General features: G+C 35.8%; 1 protein-coding gene across 2 annotated transcripts in view; it reads right to left on the minus strand.

The window, feature by feature from the left end:
* LOC135225510 (glutamate receptor ionotropic, delta-1-like) overlaps nt 1–15,546 on the minus strand; it is an 84,440-nt gene extending 68,894 nt beyond the window's left edge. For both annotated transcript variants that reach the window (XM_064264798.1, XM_064264796.1), the window contains exon 1: nt 15,476–15,546. The gene's annotated coding sequence lies outside the window, so the exon portion shown is untranslated. The remainder of the gene's footprint in view (nt 1–15,475) is intronic.
* Nucleotides 15,547–19,800: the final 4,254 nt, after the last annotated feature.

The following is a 19,800-nucleotide window of genomic DNA, read 5'->3' on the forward strand; positions in this document are numbered from 1 at the left end:
TAAGATTAAGAATGTCTCGTAACTTCAGCCACAGGAATAACGAAATTCGACCTGTAAAGGAAACACTCAAAGTTACTCCAAATGAATAAAAAATTGTACTTAGCTTGCTTTTGTGGGAAGACACGGTGTTCCGATAACGACACACGGCCTTGGTCCTCCTTCTCTATTTAGGGATGACCTGGTTTTTTGGCTTGAGTTTTCCCCGTGTGCGTTGTTTCGATGATTCTAGCCCTTGAAGATCCGATGCTGCAGACGCGTTTGGTTTGTTTCTTGAAGTGCCGGAAACGCTCAATAACGATGTTTTCTTGAATGATTCTAATGAGAGACGAAGCTTGCGTTGCCGTAGGAAAAGGACACGTCGGTTTTGTTTCTTGAAGTTATTCACTAAACGATGATACTAAGTTGCTTGAAGAATCTCTTGCTTTTGTCGTCGTTGAAGAGTTCTTGTTGTTTTCTGAAGTCACTCACTAAACGATGATAATAAGTTGCTTGAAGAATCTCTTGTTTTCGTCGTCGTTGACTTCTGATATACATGATTTATTATTCTGGTTTTTCTTCGTAGGACGTTGTAGAGTTCTTCTGGGACACTGCCACCACTTTTAGGGCTGTTGCCTTGTATAATAAGGCGCCCCTATGAGGTTAATGTTAGACTTGCGATAACCTTGCGCTAAGTCGGTTGGTATTGCACTTCCATATTCATGGGAGTGTCTTGGGGTTTGTAGATCACTTACGAAGTCGGTATTATCTTCTTGGTTATGACGACGATGTGTTAAACTCATGATGATTCGGCAATGATGTGAGGTTCTAGTAGAAACCACGAAGTATAAAAATACTTATATTCTCTGAATTTACATGGTGAAGATCAGGTATGATTGTACAAGTCTTCTAATGACGATAGCTTGATCGCTTCTGCCAATGATGATGGCTAATTCTATTCTCTCTACATGATAAAGCTTAGGTAAAGAGGTACAGGTCTTCTAATGACGATAGCTAACTCTCTTCTGCTCCATCTACCATCTCGGTTACAAGTTATGAAGGAAGCAGATAGTAACTCGAACATATGAACATACAATCAGATGACATAGTTACATACGAACATACAATCAGATGACATAGTTACTAATCACGTAGGCCGCTTGAGCTATAGGTCACGGTGTTTGTCTCAAGCAGGAAGCTTGGACTAAAGTTTTTAAACAATTGAATGACTACAGGTGACGGCATGTTATCTTAGCCTACTTTTATTGTATACGTCATCTTTAGCGTCTCTAGTCTGATCACATTCCTGCAAGCAATCTGGTTGACCTCTTTAGTTTTAGTCTTTTATATATGGAATAACATTCCATATTTTTATTATGTAAACACTTACATATATATATATATATATATATATATATATATATATATATATATATATATATATTATATATATATACATACATATACATATATATATATATATATATATATATATATATATATATATAATATATATATATATATATATATATATATATATATATATGCATACAGCCAGGAGAATGGTGAAATGAAATTACTTGAACCGAGCGCTTTCATGTATTTCTACACCTCATCAGGGTTCAGGTACAAGTGCCAAGAAAACAAATACAGATTCACAAGAAGACTTCGTGGCAAGACAAATGATGCTAAAAAACAAACAACGCTAACAACTACCAGACAGTCCTAATACTTAATAGCCTACTTGTTTTTAGAATACCCTTCGTTAAAATCTCATCAACTTTGTACAAACCTAGGCTGATATTCAATAAATTATCACAGTCTTGTTTAATTATACATGATTCTATTAAATTTCTTTTCACCAAATCTCTACAAAACATAATTTCCTTTGAGTCTGTCCAGTTAATACCATGATCACTATTATTCATATGTACAAATAATGCATTTGACATATTACCAGTTCTTACATATTATATTCGTGCTGTTTTAATCGAACTGCCAATGTCTTTCCACTTTGTCCCACGTAAGTTTTATTACAATTTTTACACGGAATCTTATAAATACAACCTGTTCCATTTCCAGGTAAATTTCTGATCAGCAAGTTTCTAATAGTTCCTAGAGTTTTGAACACAACATTAATACCTAGTGGTTTGACTTGTCTCGGGATGTTATTAAAGCAAGTATAAAAAGGAAGCACTACAAGATTTTTGTTTTCGAACTTATCAGTTTTTGTCAATCCATAAAACGTTTTTCGTGCCTTACAACAGGTGTTTTCAATAAAACTGTTTGGGTACCTCAAATTGCCAGCAATTCCACGTATCTTGTCAATTTCATGATCTAAAAATTCGGGGCTGCTGACCCGCAGGGCCCTTAAAAACATAGTAGAAAAAACAGCAGTCTTAGTTTTAAAATGATGGTTTGAATAAACATGTACATAAGAACAGATATTTGTGGGTTTCCTATAAACAGAAAATTTGAACTTTCTATCAAATCTATGTACCAACACATCTAAAAATGGCAATTTTCCTTCTTCCCTCTCAAGAGTGAACTTTATGGAAGGCACTGGTGCATTTAGTCTACTAAGAAAGTTGTTTACGTTCTTTTTCACTGGCCATGAACAATAGATGTCATCAACATATCTTATCCATAACACACCTCTTGGCAATAAGTTCGGTAAACATTTGCTTTCAAAAAACTCCATATATAGATTGCTATATGCATATATGATCATCACACGTCTACAGTGATTTGTTGAAATATTCATATATATATATATATATATATACTATATATATATATATATATATATATATATATCTATATATAATATTATATATATATATCTATATATATATGTATGTGTATAATATATATATATATATATATATATATATATATATATATATATATATATGTATATATATATATATATATATATATATATATATATATATGTAGTGTGTGTGTGTGTGTGTGTGTACGTGATTCATATACATGCATTAAGCTACAAATGTCCTCTAATATCCAATTCGCTCTACCTCGGATTTAATATATATTTTCATATATGATTGACCGAAGGGGAATTTTTAGTACATAATAAGTTCGTCCCCTCGTGATTTCGAACCAACGCACAGAGGTAGAATCAGGACTTCAGTGACGTCTTTACCGAGTCGGTAATGTCCCTGAAGTCCTGCTTTCTCCTCTTTGCGCCGGTTGGAACCCACGAGAGAACGGAATTATTATAAACTAAAAATTCCCCTTCGGTTAAACATGAAAATGTATCAGTTCCGAGGTAGAGCGAATTGGATATCAAAGGACACACACACACACACACACACACACACACACACATATATATATATATATATATATATATCTATATATATATATATATAATGTTTCTTAGACTCGTCTTTCCTGGGAGACTCCTGAATGTTTATATATTGTATTATATTTTATATATATATATAATATATATATTATATATATTATATATATATATCTATATATATATATACATATATAAACATTAGGAGAGTCCCAGGAAGACGAGTCTAAGAAACATTCTTTATTACGTACGAAACGTTTCACGTTGCTTCAGCACATCATCAGTCTGCAAATTGAAAGTTGTAACAATGAATTACAAGAGAAGGGAACAAATTATCATAAAAATCTGCTATAAATATAATTTGAAAACTTTAAAATGAAACATGAGCACATGAAGAAGCCTACCTATCCAAGCGCTACTAGTAAGTGACCACAGTAGTTCGTACTATAATAGATTCACATTAACCGTACATTTGACGTCTACGCCCGTCCTTTATGACGCTCCTGATTGGCTGATGAGAAGCCAATCACAGGGCTGGAAACTCTGTCTCTCGAGAGAGTTCACATAGGCAAGATGTATGTACCACCTCTCCTGAGGGATACTTTTGAAAGACGTTTCCTCGTCTCCTCTCTCTCTCTCTCTCTCTCTCTCTCTCTCTCTCTCTCTCTCTCTGTAGTGGTCACTTGGCTCTTTCCCTTCCTTGAATAGGTGGTAGCCTTCGGCGCATATGGTCATGTCTTATTTGAAAGTTTTATACTATATTTTTAGCTGACTTTCATGATAATTTGTGCCCTTATCTTGTGATTTATTATTATAATCTTTAATTTGCAGACTGGTGGTGTGCTGAAGCTCCTGAATGATTTATTGGTGGTCTTCCTGATATATGTATATTATATATTATATATATATATATTAATATATATATTATATATATATACATATATATATATATATATTATAATATATATATATATATTATATTAATATATAATTATATAAAGGTTTTTGCCACAAAGGAAAAAATGAAAAGCGAGGTAGCCAAGAACTTTCGGTCTAGCACGACCCTTTACTCAGCCTGAGTAAAGGGTCGTAGACCGAGAGTTCCTGGCTATCTCGCTTTTCATTTTTTCCTTCGTGGCAAAAACCTTTATTTATACATAGCATCACGTTTTATATACTTCGTGATCAAGTTATTCACATATATATATGTATTGTGTGTGTATATACACATACCTAGCGTTGACTGACAAGAAATACTATGCAGTTCTGAAAAAAGTTATATCATATTCAAGTGAAAGACAAGGGCTTGAATATCTTATGCACGTCTCCTTTTTTTCTGTCACTGACTCAAGGAGAGTGACGTGTTATGAATTATACAAGGCTGATTGCTCTCTCTCTCTCGCTCTCCTATATTCACGATTCTATCATTCCTAATTCGTCACTGGACAATTGGGTTGCGTACTCGCATATCAATCTGGTAGCCGGAGTTCGCTCCCAGCTGCTGCCAGTGCGGAACCAGAGGAATTTATTATTTCTGGTGATTAGAAATTCATTTCTCGATATAATGTGGTTCGAGTCCCACAATAAGCCGTGGGTCCCGTCGCTAAGTAACCAATTAGTTTTTTTTTTTCTATCATTCCTGGTTCCATACTGCCTTAGAAATCAAACAGTCAACGAAACTTGTAACAAGAGAGAGAGAGAGAGAGAGAAATTATATATATATGTGTGTGTGTGTGTTTGTGTATGTGTGTCTGTGTGTGTGTGTAAACTTAAGCTGTTACCACTTTCAGACATTGGCCACTTTCTGTGGTTCCTCCTCACTGTCCCCCAACAAACACAAACTCACCTATCATTCCATTCTCCATCTCACAACTCATTACTGTTTACCCATAAATATTGAAGCTGCATCTAAATACCCTTTTTTTCATGTTCTTTAACTTTTTGAGTCATTCTATTCATAAAGATATGCAACAGCTAGGAAGACACAACGCACCTTTGTTCCAAACCAACTTTTACAGCTAACTACTATGGGTTTCACAGACAGTGCAAGAACGTTTTTTGGCAATAACTCTGTAACGAACACTCGTATCAGTACGGGATTTTGCTATAGTGTATTACACCCAGTGCCGTAATTTATAAGAGTGTAAAGAATCACTACTTGTAAAGAATAAAGACACTTGCCACTGTACTAAGAGGCAAAAACTCGATTAGCCAGAAATGGATACGAATACAAGAGTATAAAAAAAGTTCCTCCTACCTCTCCCCCCCCCCCCCCCCAACTCCACTCCTTCCCTACCTCTCCTTTCTTCCTTCAACCGGTTCTCCCTCTCCCTCCATCCCCCCTTCTCTCTCTCTGAAAGTTGCTTCAGTTTAAACTTATTTCGAATGATTTTCTTTCTATTATCTATCTCTCTAATAATTTACATTGTTATATATTTCTAATGATCCACTCGGTTGTTACCTGCCAGTTGACTGATTTATCTATGCATTGATCAGCTCATCTGTGTGTGTGCGTGTGTGTGTGTGTGACAGTGGTATAGCCTACTGTAAATGGTTATTAGAGTGAGAGATATCGGAATGTATGGTGAGTAGTAGAACGATAGACACTATGATTGAAGGTAAAGCGACTGTTATACTTGTGTCTGGTTAATCAGCGAATCAGCCATACTTGTATTACGAAGGTGAAGAAGGGACGGCCATTTCGGAAAATAACTGTCGGCGTTTGTCACGCAACTTTAAAACTTTGTGTATATATATATATATATATATATATATATATATATATATATATATATATATATTATATATATATATATATATATATATATATATATATATATATATATATATATAAGGATCCTGCCCATAAATACACCAAAATACAGAGAGAGAAATACTATATTTCAGAGACTGCTGTCTCCTCTTCAGGTAGATGAAGAGGGAGATAGCAGTCTCTGAAATATAGTATTTTTCTCTCTATATTTGGGGTTGTTTATAGGCTCCTTTTATTAGATGGAATTCTGTTGTACAGAACATTTTTTACCAGTCATATAGATATTATCTATATATATATATATATATATATATATATATATATATATACATATACATATACATATACAATAAACATTCATGACTTAAAAATATGTGCATCGGTATAATCAAGGTTTTAATTCTAATGAATGTTCGGTAGAAAGCCTCAATCTTTATTTGTAACACAGAATAACTATAACCAGTTACCTATTCAAACCAATCTGGAGCCACTTAGCGGCTTTCTCATGGCTAAAAAAGTGAAAGGTTGCATCACAAACGAATTTCTGCAACCGTGGTGGCCATCTCTTCTTCACCTTCGTATACAAGTACTATATTGCTGATGCACTCAGTCCAAATGTCGATTGCGAAGAAGGTAACGAAACAAGTATAACAGTCGCTTTACCTTCAATCATAGTGTCTACCGTTCTACCACTCCATCATACATTCAGATATCTCTCACTCTAATAACCATTTATAGTAGGTACCACTGCCACAGAGAGAGAGAGAGAGAGAGAGAGAGAGAGAGAGAGAAATTAGTGCTGGCAGGTGACAGCCAAGTGAATCGTTAGATATATACATCAATGTAAATTAATATTAGATAAATGGATAGAAGAAATCGTGCAAAGTATGTTTAAACAGTAACTTTCAGAGAGAGAGAGATAGATGAGCGGATCAATGCATGCATCAATAAATCAGTCAATTGGCAGCTAACAACAGACTGGATCGTTAGATATATACAGTAATGTATATTATTTCATATATAAATGGTCAGAAAAAAAGTTTAAACTGAAGCAACTTTTAGAGAGAGATTACGGTACTGGGTGTAATACACTATAGCAAAATTTCGTACTGATACGAGTGTTCATTACAGAGTTATTGCCAAAAAACGTGCTTGCACTGTCTGTGAAACCCATAGTAGTCCCTCGTTGGACGAGTGGTTTACGTGCTCGCCTACAGACTCGATAGTCCCGAGTTCGATTCCCCGCTCTGCCAACGTGGAAGCAGGGAAATTTGTTTCTAGTGACTAGAAATTCATTTCTCGATATAATGTGGTTCAGATCCCACAATAAGTTGTAGGTCCCGTTGCTAGTTAACCAATTGGTTCCTGGACATGTAAAAATATCTAATCCTTTGGGCCTGCCCTAGGAGAGCTGGTAATCAGCTCAGTGGTTTGGTTAAACTAAGATATACTCAACTTTACGCTTAACCAGTCCCTCTCCTGTCTACTTTTCTTGAAACATGATCTGCTCCACCATAAAAGCTTAATCACTCTCTATGGATCATATTCGTTATACCATCCAATCTTAACAGTGACTTCACAGTGCTTCTTTGTCAGCTCAATCCTTAGTTTTTTTTCACTAAATCAATTATTCTTTCAGTTTCCTACATCACCGACACCTTTGGAACTTTTTGTCCTCATCCAAGCAAACCTTACAAACCCACTTGATCACTATATCACCACAGTACTGCGACACTTCACTTGTGAGATATCAAATCCTGGCGTCTTTCAATTCTCCAGCCTTCTAACTGTGCACTTTATGTCCTCAATAGTCAGTTTACACAAGCAATTTCAAACTTAAACTAGCCCCTTCTACTCTTGCAACATGCATCTCTGTAATATCCCTGTATCTCCCACATCAACCCAATCTTAAAAATAGGAAAAGTAATAATAATAATAATGATTATAATAATGTTCGAATTGGTCCACAATAATAAAAAGTGTTGCGAGTTCGTGTATAATTCAAAAACCATTTACAAAGCTTTCGAACCTTTCCCTGGCTTCATCTTCAGTCTGAAGCCAGGGAAGGGTTCGAAAGCTATGTAAAGGTTCTTAAATTATACACAAACTCGCAACATTTTTTATTATCGTGGACCTCTTAGAACATTATATATACTCTCGCGATAGAGAATTTTTCCCAAATAATAATAATAATAATAATAATAATAATAATAATAATAATAATAATAATAATAATAATAATAATAATAATAATAATAATAATAATAATAATAATAAGAGTTGAAGAGAAAGAAAGGGAAAAAACGGATAAGTATCAAGACCTGAAGATAGAAATAAGGATGTGGGATATGCCAGTGGAAATCGTACCCATAATCATAGGAACAATTGGCACGATCCCAAGATCCCTGAAAAGGAATCTGGAAAAACTAGAGGCTGAAGTAGCTCCAGGACTCTTGCAGAAGACTGTGATCCTAGACACGGCGCACATAGTAAGAAAAGTGGACTCCTAAGGAGCCAGGATGCAACCCGGAACCCCACACTGTAAATACCACCCAGTCGAATTGGAGGACTGTGGTAGACCGAAAAATAATACTAATAATAATAAAGTTATGTGAAGGCGCAGATTGCGTGCTGAAACTTTTATTAGTATCATTAGTATTATTAAGAAGATAACCCCCCTTCATGTGGAACAAGTCCACAGGGGCCACTGACTTGAGAATCAAGCCTCCAAAGAATATTATGGTGTTCGTTTGTGAGAAATAAGAGAAGGTAATAGGAAGAACAGAGATAAGAGATCGTTTATTAAAAAGAAAAAATGAATTAGCCAATCATTAAATAAATAGAGTGTAATTTGTTGACAGCCATTTCACGAGGAAAGATAAGTTATGTGAGTTAGGATATTTCAATAGGGAAGTGACTTGTTCGGCGTTTAAGTAGGCCTCAGACTAGACTTTTTTTTATATGCCCAAAACCTGTTACTTAGTATAATTATCGATGGAATGACACAATAATCAGAGAGAGGACATTAAACGAAGGTACAAAAGTGTTGGCATTAGAAAATTAGTCATGAATGGAGAGTGGGATCTTTTGCTGTATATATAAAGGACAGCGAAAAGAAACGGCAGAGACCAGTATAATAGAATACAGAGTTTAGGCCACAGGGCAAGCGCTGGGACCTATGAGGTCACTCAGCGCTGACAGTAGGAAGGTTCGAAAGGTGTAACAGGAGGAGCGGCACCAGTGAAAGAGTTGTAAAGCATTTGTGCAGAGAGACAACGCGAAGAAAATTAACAAATACAAATTAAACATTCCAACTTGGTGACGTCAAGATTATTTGCCATAGGACAAAGAAATAAAAATGGCAGTTTTGTGTAAACCGCCAATCAAATATGCTATAATATTCAAGGCCCATCTTAAGAAATATGACTTGATAAATGGGACATTTTTTTATTTGGTGACTTGAAACTAATGTGGTAGACGACTTTGTAAACAATTCAATGGGTCAAGGTTTGTTCATATAATGGACTTATGAGCCAAGTGACAAATCTAGACCTACATAGGCAATAACTCTAACTCATCCTATTATCATAAAACGTATTACTTTCACATGTATTTCATGAGAATTAACTATATTTTAATTCACGGAGGCCTTGGTAAATGTTTTCCTTAATATCTTTTGATACTTTTGCAATGTAGTAATAAAAAAGATATCTGTAGCAGTTTATTAGTTTCATAATAAAATACACAAGTGCGCCTAAGAAATTAATTTTTCTGTACAACGTATAATGATGTATAAAACTATGTTACGACCGGTAGCGATTCAGTTGCTCACCAGATACGGTAGAATGAGGGTGCGCCCCATCCCTCCGGAAAGTGCTGTCAGATGCAAAATCCAGGGCTAACTGTAACCTTAAACCTTAAATAAAAACTACTGATGTTAAAGGGTTGCAATTTGGTATGTTTGATGATTGGAAGTTGGATGATCAACATAGCAATTTGTAGCCCTCTAGCCTCGGTTTTGTAATATAATGCAGAAACAGACAGAGCTAATTTTAGTTACTAAGCTGAGAAATGATTTGTTTGGTTGAGCTGAAATTATGATGAAAATATATATATATATATATATATATATTATATATATATATATATATATATATATATATATATATATATATATATATATATATATATATATATATATATATATATATATATATATATAGGATTTTATAGTACCAAAATACTCTAGAAGCAGACACAGACGTGTCACAGAAAGTAAAAGCATCGGTAAGGAAAAAAATGTAAATAAATTTGCAAATATATCTACTGCAAACAAATAAAATATGATACTAGTCTTAACCGAATGAAAATAAAGTAAGGAATGCTGAAATTTCTCCCAGAACTCCAACGGGAAAAATAAGTTTTAAAATAGCCAAACGCAAGGAAATCTATATGAGACGAAAACAAGCAAGGATATTATATTGAAAGTTGATCAATTTCCCAGTAAAAAGAAGTTTCTTGTTCGAGACGTTTTTCTAGAAGAAGGGACTGACGGGTGAAAAAAAAAAAAAAAAAAAAAAAAAAAAAAAACAAAAAAAAAAAAAAAAAAAAAAAAAAAGCTCTCAACACCTCTCCAGAGACAGACAGATATCAGGAATTTAACTGAATTGTGCACACAATTTAGACCGAAGGCCAAGCGCTGGGACCTATGAGGTCATTCAACGATGAAAGAGAAACCGAGACTAAAAGGTCCGAAAGGTGTAACAGGAGAAAAACCTCGCGGTTGCGTTATGAATCAATTGTTAGGATAAGTTGGAAAGTAAGATGGAAGAAAGAGAATACTATAAAAGGAGGTACAGTGAAAGAAACGAAAGGGGTTGCAGCTAGGGGTCGAAGGCACGCTGCAGAGAATCTTAAATAATGCTTACAGTACACCACACGAGGTGCACTGACGGCACTATCCCCCTTACGGGGCGAGGGGGGTCAGATATCAGGTTTGCAATTTCACTAGAAAATTTTTTTAATTTGATTGCATAAGAAACATAGCTGAACGATTTAGAAGTAATTTAAATATATTATCAGAAACAATGTTTTTCTCCGTGACAAACGACTAGAATACATAGATAACGACAAACGAGCAATATTGAAAAGATTAGACTTACCCCTGCCTTTGATGCAGTTACTATACGAGCCTATATGAATGACAGACGGGATAAACGTTAACTCGGACTGTCCAGAAAAGATTGGAAATGATCATTTAAACTTACAGATTTTCTGAAACGCAGTTCTACCTGGTTCTGGACGACGATGACTACATTATCAACAAAACAAAAAGAATCAAGAAGAACGGGGGAAAAAATCAGATAAACAAAGAAGAAATTAATTTTTCGAAGGCAAATGAAAACTGAACGCATGGTAACCTCAAAACAAGAGTAACATTAACAATCATTCATATTGATCAAAAGTGAGACTTAAAAATAACAGCTAAAATTTTATGTAGTGAAGAGGTCATATCACCGAAGAAATATGGCTTTCGTTTCATTGCACAGAGTAATTTTTTAAAATGGATAATTTATAAATGCTCATACACAACTATGTAATAATAAACCTAGATCACATATCTACAAAATTAGGTAAATAATTATATGTTTTAATTGATAAGTCCTATTTCAATGAATGAAAAAGAGAAAATGAATCATTCAAGATAGTCCAAAGACATGAAGATGAAGTGAACACAACTTATACATCAACAAAACCTATAGGCCTAGCAAGTGTCCAGATCATTCAATTTGTAACGCCAGATTATTTGTAATCAATTCAGTTGCAGCTAATTTATTTAACACATGGTTTGTAATTTGCCTTAATGAAGAGCCTAGAAAAATTCAAAACCTAAATTCGCAAGTCCAATGATATTGCTTGTCCAAACTCCTAAGCCACTCATTCATATTTCCGAGAATAATATTTCCGTGAGTTATTCAAGAGTATTAACTGTCCTTAAACCACACATTTCAAGACTTCGAGGTGAAATTTTAATCATTAAACACATAATAAGTACATGTGGCCTCACTTATCGACGAACTGACCCAGTAGAATCACTGTCACTAAAATAGAATTTAAAACACCGAAAACAAAATGCTGTTTCGCTGGTATGGTCGCTATCGTCGTGACATGCCGCTCAGATGCCGCGAATTCGCGCCTACCCCAAAGCGATGAAATAATCATTGGTTCTGTATCATGATCAGTTACTGCCGCAGTGTGCACAACGTCAACTTCTATAGTACGAGTAAAGTGAACTACATTAAACAAGTTACATATACTTGCCTGTCATTATTAACATTACACGCTTCTGGAAAAAAAAAAAAAAAAAGCGCTTCAGTGGCGTGATCGGTATGGTCTTGACCTGCCACTTCGGTGCCCGCGAGTTCGATTCTCGGGCATTCCACTGAGGTGTGAGAGATGTCTATTTCTGGTGATAGAAGTTCACTCTAGACGTGGTTCGAAAGTCACGTAAAGCCGTTGGTCCCGTTGCTGAATAACCACTGGTTCCAGGCAACGTAAAAACATCATACAAACAAACAAATGAAAAAAAAGACTTCGCACATCCTGTAATTTCCGGTATAACACACACATTTTGAAAAAAAGAGATTATGCAGAGTAAGTCTAAACCGGCGAAGTTCTCACTAGAGTGAAGAGTGAGGACGCGGAAATACTGGTAACGATAACAATGGCTTGGTTTGTTTTTAAGAAGGCACATACCTACTAGATTTTATGAAGGACACAAATGAAGCCAGAGACCATGTCTAGAAACAACTTTGTCTTTTTTTTATTATATTTGTGGTTCCAAAGCGTCTGTACTAGATTGCACAAACGGTTGCTCTTGAACCGTAGCTTCATAAATCCTACAACGAAATTGGTTGACACTGAGAGAGGGCGAAATTTAGCAGAGAAACTTAACTAGCAGTTGACACGGGATTTAATCTCATTAACTTTTTAACTTCAAAGAATAATGACGAATAAAAGTCAGTCCTATTAATGATCTAAGAATGTTTTAATATCTTTTCAGAAGGCCAAAAAATGAAACCTATTGAAATATCTGTTTTATCCATAAATAACAAGCTATTGCGTATAACATCACCAGAAAACTGAGAGATGGTGGAACTGGCCTTTTTAAAACTGCAAATTCATTCATTTCAAGGAAAGTTGGGTAAAAATAATATTATTTTCTTTTAACCATTAAGATGAAATTCATTAGTCTATACCATTAAGATGAAATTCATTAGTCTATCTAAATTAGCTGACGCTTCCAAGTTGCAAACAAAATTTCATTTCTCACTCATCGAAAATACATCTGGTCTAGTCTTAACAAGCGTCAAGACAATTATCTTCATGCAATATCAGTAGAATGTGCCTTTCTTATATCAACAAATATATTATTTCAATATATTTTCCTGAGTTTTTAAATGATATTTTCATGTAAGCATTTTTTACATTAAAACAACTAAGCCTCGAAGCTAATCACAGCCAACTTTCCCTGCGTGTAGTCTCTCTCTCTCTCTCTCTCTCTCTCTCTCTCTCTCTCTCTCTCTCTCTCTCTGTATATATATATATATATATATATATAATATATATATGTATGTATATATATATACACATGTATGTGTGTGTGTGTGTAATATTTCTCATGAGTTTAGTAGTCTCCACTTATGAGAAATGAAGCTGCCCTTAGTCTCAATCGTGACATGGAGCGGACAGTTTAGACGGTGGAGCATGAGGATGAACCCCAGTAAAACAAAAACTCTGTAGTTAGCGGATCTCATACTGATTTTCCACCCCATCCTCCCCTTCAGGTGGATGGGGCTCTGCTGAATGAGTATCAAGTTTTAACTATAGGTGCAACTTTTGACTCCCCTTGTTTGAGAAGCATCTAATGAAAGCGTCTGCAAATGCGGCACGCAAGTTAGGTATTGCACGCAAGGCCTCCTACATCTATAACAGCGATGAAATCAACGATAACTGTTTTAGGTCATTTGGCCTTCCTTATACTATAATGCCGTTCTCCGGTGTGGATGTCTGCTTCTGCCAGAAATTTCCCTCTTTTAGATAGTGGTTCGTGGTTGTAGGTTTCTGTTTCTTAATATTAGCAGTTATGACTTGGGCCATCGACGGATGGTCTCTTGTTCGTCAATTTTTCATAATTTCTATTCTAACAGAGAACTTTCACATTCACAATTGACCCCTGATCCTCTTTTCTTGCGGAGAGCAACCAGATTCGTCGAGCAGCAGCACCAATAGGCAGTGAATGTGCCTCCAATGTCGAACTTCTCAGTTCCAGAGGTCCTCTTTCCCTCGCACCCACGGTCTAGGAATATGTGCTCTCACCGGTGGACTATGAAACAGTCTCGCTGAGGATGTATAATTGGAACTTCAAAAGTTTAAGTGAAGATGTAATGCATTACTACTCTAATAGACTTCTCCTTGCACTTTTATTGTGTATATATTTTTTCTATTTATTAAGTGTGATCTCTTCTTTCTGTATTTCCCTTTACCCCCACTTGCTTCTTCCTAATGAACACCATAATATTCTTTGGAAGCTTGAATTTCAAGTCAATGGCTCCTGTGGGTTTGTTCCATATGAACAGGCTTCCTTTTCTAAACAGCAACAACAGCAATAATAATAATAATAATAATAATAATAATAATAATAATAATAATAATTAATAAATAATAATAATAGTAAGGGCAAATTCCATTCATGAAGGCTTCCGTTTAGTCAAACATAATCATCACTTCACCGTTGTCCTATAATTTAAAATTTGGACATCACCCGACGAAACAATAGACTTTTATTTCTTATATTGCTTTCAATCAACGAATAAAAATCAATCGTATTATATACAAAAATGAATCCATGTTGAAAAAATATCTAAAATCACAGCAGATAACTTAAACAATGATTTTTAGGTTTATAATCTGGCGTTGGTTATCAACTTTGGTAAATTTGAAACTCGCCCTAAGCATGTAAACAAATTTATTCCATTTAAAGTTATTTGATCACTTCTATCAATAGTCATCAGATGTACGACAGGAAAACAGGGTGTGTAATGGCAATATCGTTTGGGCAGTTCTTTCTCCTCAACATGTCTACCTTTATATATCTTATTTTGTTATGTTACCAAATTTATAATAGGAAATCTACGATAGTGAACAGACACATTTTCAGCAGAATCAAACCAGTGAATAACAAGGCTGAACAAGTACTAAAAAAAAGGGGAATTGTTAAAGGCATTCCAAAGCCATATTTCATAATTATCTATTCTCAACTAGCAAATACTGTACAAAAACAACTGAGGTAATCCCAATAAGACAAAATGAATAGAAAAACACGCAAATCCACGAACCGTTTCCCCAAAAATAAGCGATGTGTTTGAGAGCGCTTTCCCGCCCGGCAAGGTGCCTCCCAGAAGGGCTTCTAGAGACCGAGTGTGGTCTCCTCTTTCTTCTTCTTCCGTCGATTTCTATTGCCTTCGGTCATCTATCTTTCATTGCTCTCTCTCTCTCTCTCTCTCTCTCTCTCTCTCTCTCTCTCTCTCTGGGTTCATAATGTCTCTGCTTCATGTTTCGTAAGTCAATCAATGTCATGTCTATGCAAAGATGAACCATCATTTATTGATGGTCAGTCCTTGTTACAATAGTCTGATAATTATAATTCTCGATGTAAAAGACTTTATCGAGAGACCAATCGCAGATGTAAGTAATCAGATTTCTACTTATAAGATTCTATTTCGCCATGCCAGTTATGGAGCTTGACTTGAATCTTTATTCTAATAATATATATAATGTTGATGACTTATATATAAGAGGTATAGTTTCTTCTTAGTATTTAAATACTGCCCTTTTTGACTATTCTTGTTACGCTGTCATGCTGAAATTTTCAAGAAAGTGTCAGTTGATTGGACGAGTTCGGAGATAGCACTTGATAATAATTGAAAGGGAGTGAAAACAGAAACCCTATATTAAGAGTTTTAATAAGAAATAATAACGAGTCATTACACGCTATTCTGTGAAAGGATTTTCCATCTATTATGAATGTGAATAACATAGGTTTCTTTTAGAGAAAGGTTTTCTGATAGGCCTAGTTTACTGTGCGGGTAGAAATCATCATCACTTTGGTAGCATGTGCTTTAGAAACATGTCTAATTATTTAAGAAAATCAATGGGTAACCGAGTAATAGTAATGCAACCTGACTATAATAGCACTAACGATGGTCGGCGGGTTACCTTCCATTGACCAGTTTGGCGAAATATTTATCCCAAGAAAAACAAAAATTTAAATCGGAATCGTGAAATGCTCATTGTCACTCAACGTAAAACATGACAGGAAAGACTTGGTGACGTCTTTCATTTAATGAAGAGAGAGAGAGAGAGAGAGAGAGAGAGAGAGAGAGAGGAGAGAAGAGAGGAGATAGAGGAGAGAGAGCATTATTCTATTCAGTATATGAACCGCAAACCCGTCTACTGCTTGAATCATGCAACTGAACACAGGCCTTTGACTGACGCGTGCAGAATGTCACTTCGATCATAAGGAACAGGGATGGGCAAGTGTTTCTCAAACACTAAAGTGGCTGTGGCTTTCTTATAAATAACTTAACAGAAATACTTGTCCGGTGTCAGTCATTTTGGCGAATAATTGCGCATCTGAATCTGTCTGGATGTCCTTCTCATAATAGTCATAGGTCAACAGGAGGGGCGGATCTACAAATCGATAAGCACGTAGGCCTATGTATCTTCCTTCTCTCCCTCTTCATACAGAGAGAGAGAGAGAGAGAGAGAGAGAGAGAGAGAGAGAGAGAGAGAGAGAGAGAGAGAGAGAGAAAGCAGAAAAGAAGCTAAGGACTGAAATAGAGGGGAGGGACCTCCCTTCCTACTCTGTACCGCTTCTCTTCATGTCTCTCTTCACACACACACACACACACACACACAACACACACAGAGAGAGAGAGAGAGAGAGAGAGGTTAAGAACTGAAAGGGAGGGGAGGGACCTAACTTAAGCCCTGTGCCTCTTCTCCTCTATTTTGCAACTGCTTTTGGATCAAATTATCATTTTTCTTTTTCAAAATTCCTTTCACTATTAAATATATATGTGAGGAAACTTACGAGGGTAAAAAAATTCAGCAGTATAGCAAAACAATCATAGGCTAGATCTGCTTAAAAATGAATAAACACAAAACGAAAATATCTAGATCATGTGTCTGGTAAGGGGATTCCGGTTACTGATAACGCATCATACCATTAGCTTACCAAGATCCATACCACAGCCTGAAGCCTAACATCTGGCCTGTGGTTTAGTGTAGCACAAGTCAACATCAGAAACATTGGGGTAACACTTTGATACTTTAGTTTCTTGCCATCACAGAATTTACATTAGAAATGAAAGTATTTTTGTTACCCCAGGGAAATATAAGTTACATATTTATTGATAAAAATATGAAGACTTTCATCATATCTTAGTCCTGTGGTCTTCTGATAGTCTTACGTTACTTTTAAATCACTGGGAACTTTTTGTTTTCCCGTTCCTAGTAACTTTCGGCTAAAAAATGAAAAAAAATCCTCAATGCTACCCCTGGCAAAGGTCCTAGATATTTTCTGACTCGGCCTAGTTTTCTCTTATCCATCCAACTAAAGTATATAGGCGGGATGCCCCATTCTACATACCGTATAGGTTAGGTCAAGGAAAATAAGGCTAAGGTTCATCTCTGAGTAAAACTGAAGACTACCAATGCGGTCTGGTTTCCACGAGTCAGGAACTGGAACATTTACCCCTTTTTCTTATATTTTTATTCATATTCATATCTTTTGTTTAATAATATATTCTTGATACTTTTAAGTTCAACACCGAGGGAAATTACTGAACACTGCGTCAGTTCTACTAGTAAACTGGTAGTTACTGGCTGGTTGCAGAATGAAAGGAGCTGCCTCTAACACTGCCTCAGAGTTTGAAAGCTTAGTCCATGTTTCCAATGCTCTGGGGGTGGGGGGCGGGGGGCAGCGAAATGACCCATCCCCCATCCAGTAAGTACACAGTGTCCTACGTCAGGTTAGAAAGGTAAAACCTTTTTAGGTTTGGACACGAATTCTAGGAAAGGTTAGGTTTGTTTTCATCAGTGGGTTGGTTGATTTACAATTTTAGGCACACTTGCCAAGCACTTGGGCAACTAAGATATAACAGAAGGAAAACCTTGCTGTTGCACTATAAATCAATTGTTGGGAGAGGGTGGACAGAAGATGAAAGAAAAATATGAACGGAGGAACAGTAAAAAGAATGAAAGCAATCGCAGCTAGGTGTCGAATGACGAAGGGACGCTGCAAAGAACCTTAGTAACGCATGCATTGCACCGCATGAGGGGCACTGACGACACTATTGTTGTTCATAACTGGCCTCAGTAGTTACCGAACCCGAGGGGCACGGTAGTAGGCATCAGTTTCGCCCATACCTGTACTTGAGGTGAGATTTTGAAAGAAAACGTTTAACTAACGACTTTGTTCCGTGTTTTGCGAAGTGATTCTCTTTTTTTTTTCCTCTGTCTTAATAAAAAAAACAGTTTCCTATGCTATTGTAAGAACTGATCTACGAGCAAGCGCCCGTGCTGGCATAAGGCCAGCTTAATCTTCAACAACTATGCTATATAAGGCCTTCAGGTAAAACTGGACAACAATGCTATATTAACGTTAGGCCTTCAGTTAAAACTGGACTACTATCACGCGCAAAATGGACGCCATGTTTAGTAGTACCAGTCCTAAGGGTGAAGGTAAAAACATAACTATGGTAAATATGTATTAAGAACAGAAAACAAACTATATAAACATGAACAAAAACATGTTCTGGTCGGTGATTGGCGGGTCTTCAGTTTAAAAGTAAGATAAATTGCAAACCTCCTGTGTATCATGATTTTTTTTTCTTTTTACAGGCCTAAGGGCCCTTTCACACTATGTCGTACGTAAATGCGACACGATTTCGGACCTATCTCTAATGTACCTTTTCACACTATGTCGGTCCGACAAATTTGCCGGTCCGGCATCGCATTACAGCCGACAGGCCCCACTGGCCATGTCCGGTGCTGCACCCAGACGCGATTGCAGTTGGCCATTGCCTTCAATACGTGTCTTCACACTATGCGATTTTTTCCTGCATATACGTGCGACAGCAGTAGACTTCCACTGCTTCTGGTGATCGGGTGCATTGGGTATTGAAAACATTTGAGGGATATAAATAGTGTTATTCCCGTTGCTGAATAACCACTGGTTCCATGCAACGAAAAAAACACCATACAATAATAACAATAACAATAGTTATTCGTAAATAAGAAAGAACTACAGGTATGGATAACTTAAGTATAAACTACTGAGAAATGATTTACTAAATGATTTACAGTTTTTTTCATTAAGGTTACATATACGTTTTGATACTGAAATTATTAGAAGGTTATCGGCAGATTATTGATATAAAAGAGGATTAAAAGCTTTTGATTTCGATATATATGATTTTTTTAGAAGTTTTTATAGTTAAAACTTACGTTTTATTTGCATTAATTAATGAAACAGAGAGAGATGTGGATTTTTTTTATATTAAAGTAAAAGATTTTAGTTTTTGATATAGATATATCAGTTTATACTTTTGATAAATAGAGATGTTTCAGCTAACACTAGTTTGTTTTCATTTCTCCT

The sequence above is a fragment of the Macrobrachium nipponense genome, chromosome 13, assembly GCF_015104395.2.
Source record: "Macrobrachium nipponense isolate FS-2020 chromosome 13, ASM1510439v2, whole genome shotgun sequence".
Taxonomy (NCBI): domain Eukaryota; kingdom Metazoa; phylum Arthropoda; class Malacostraca; order Decapoda; family Palaemonidae; genus Macrobrachium; species Macrobrachium nipponense.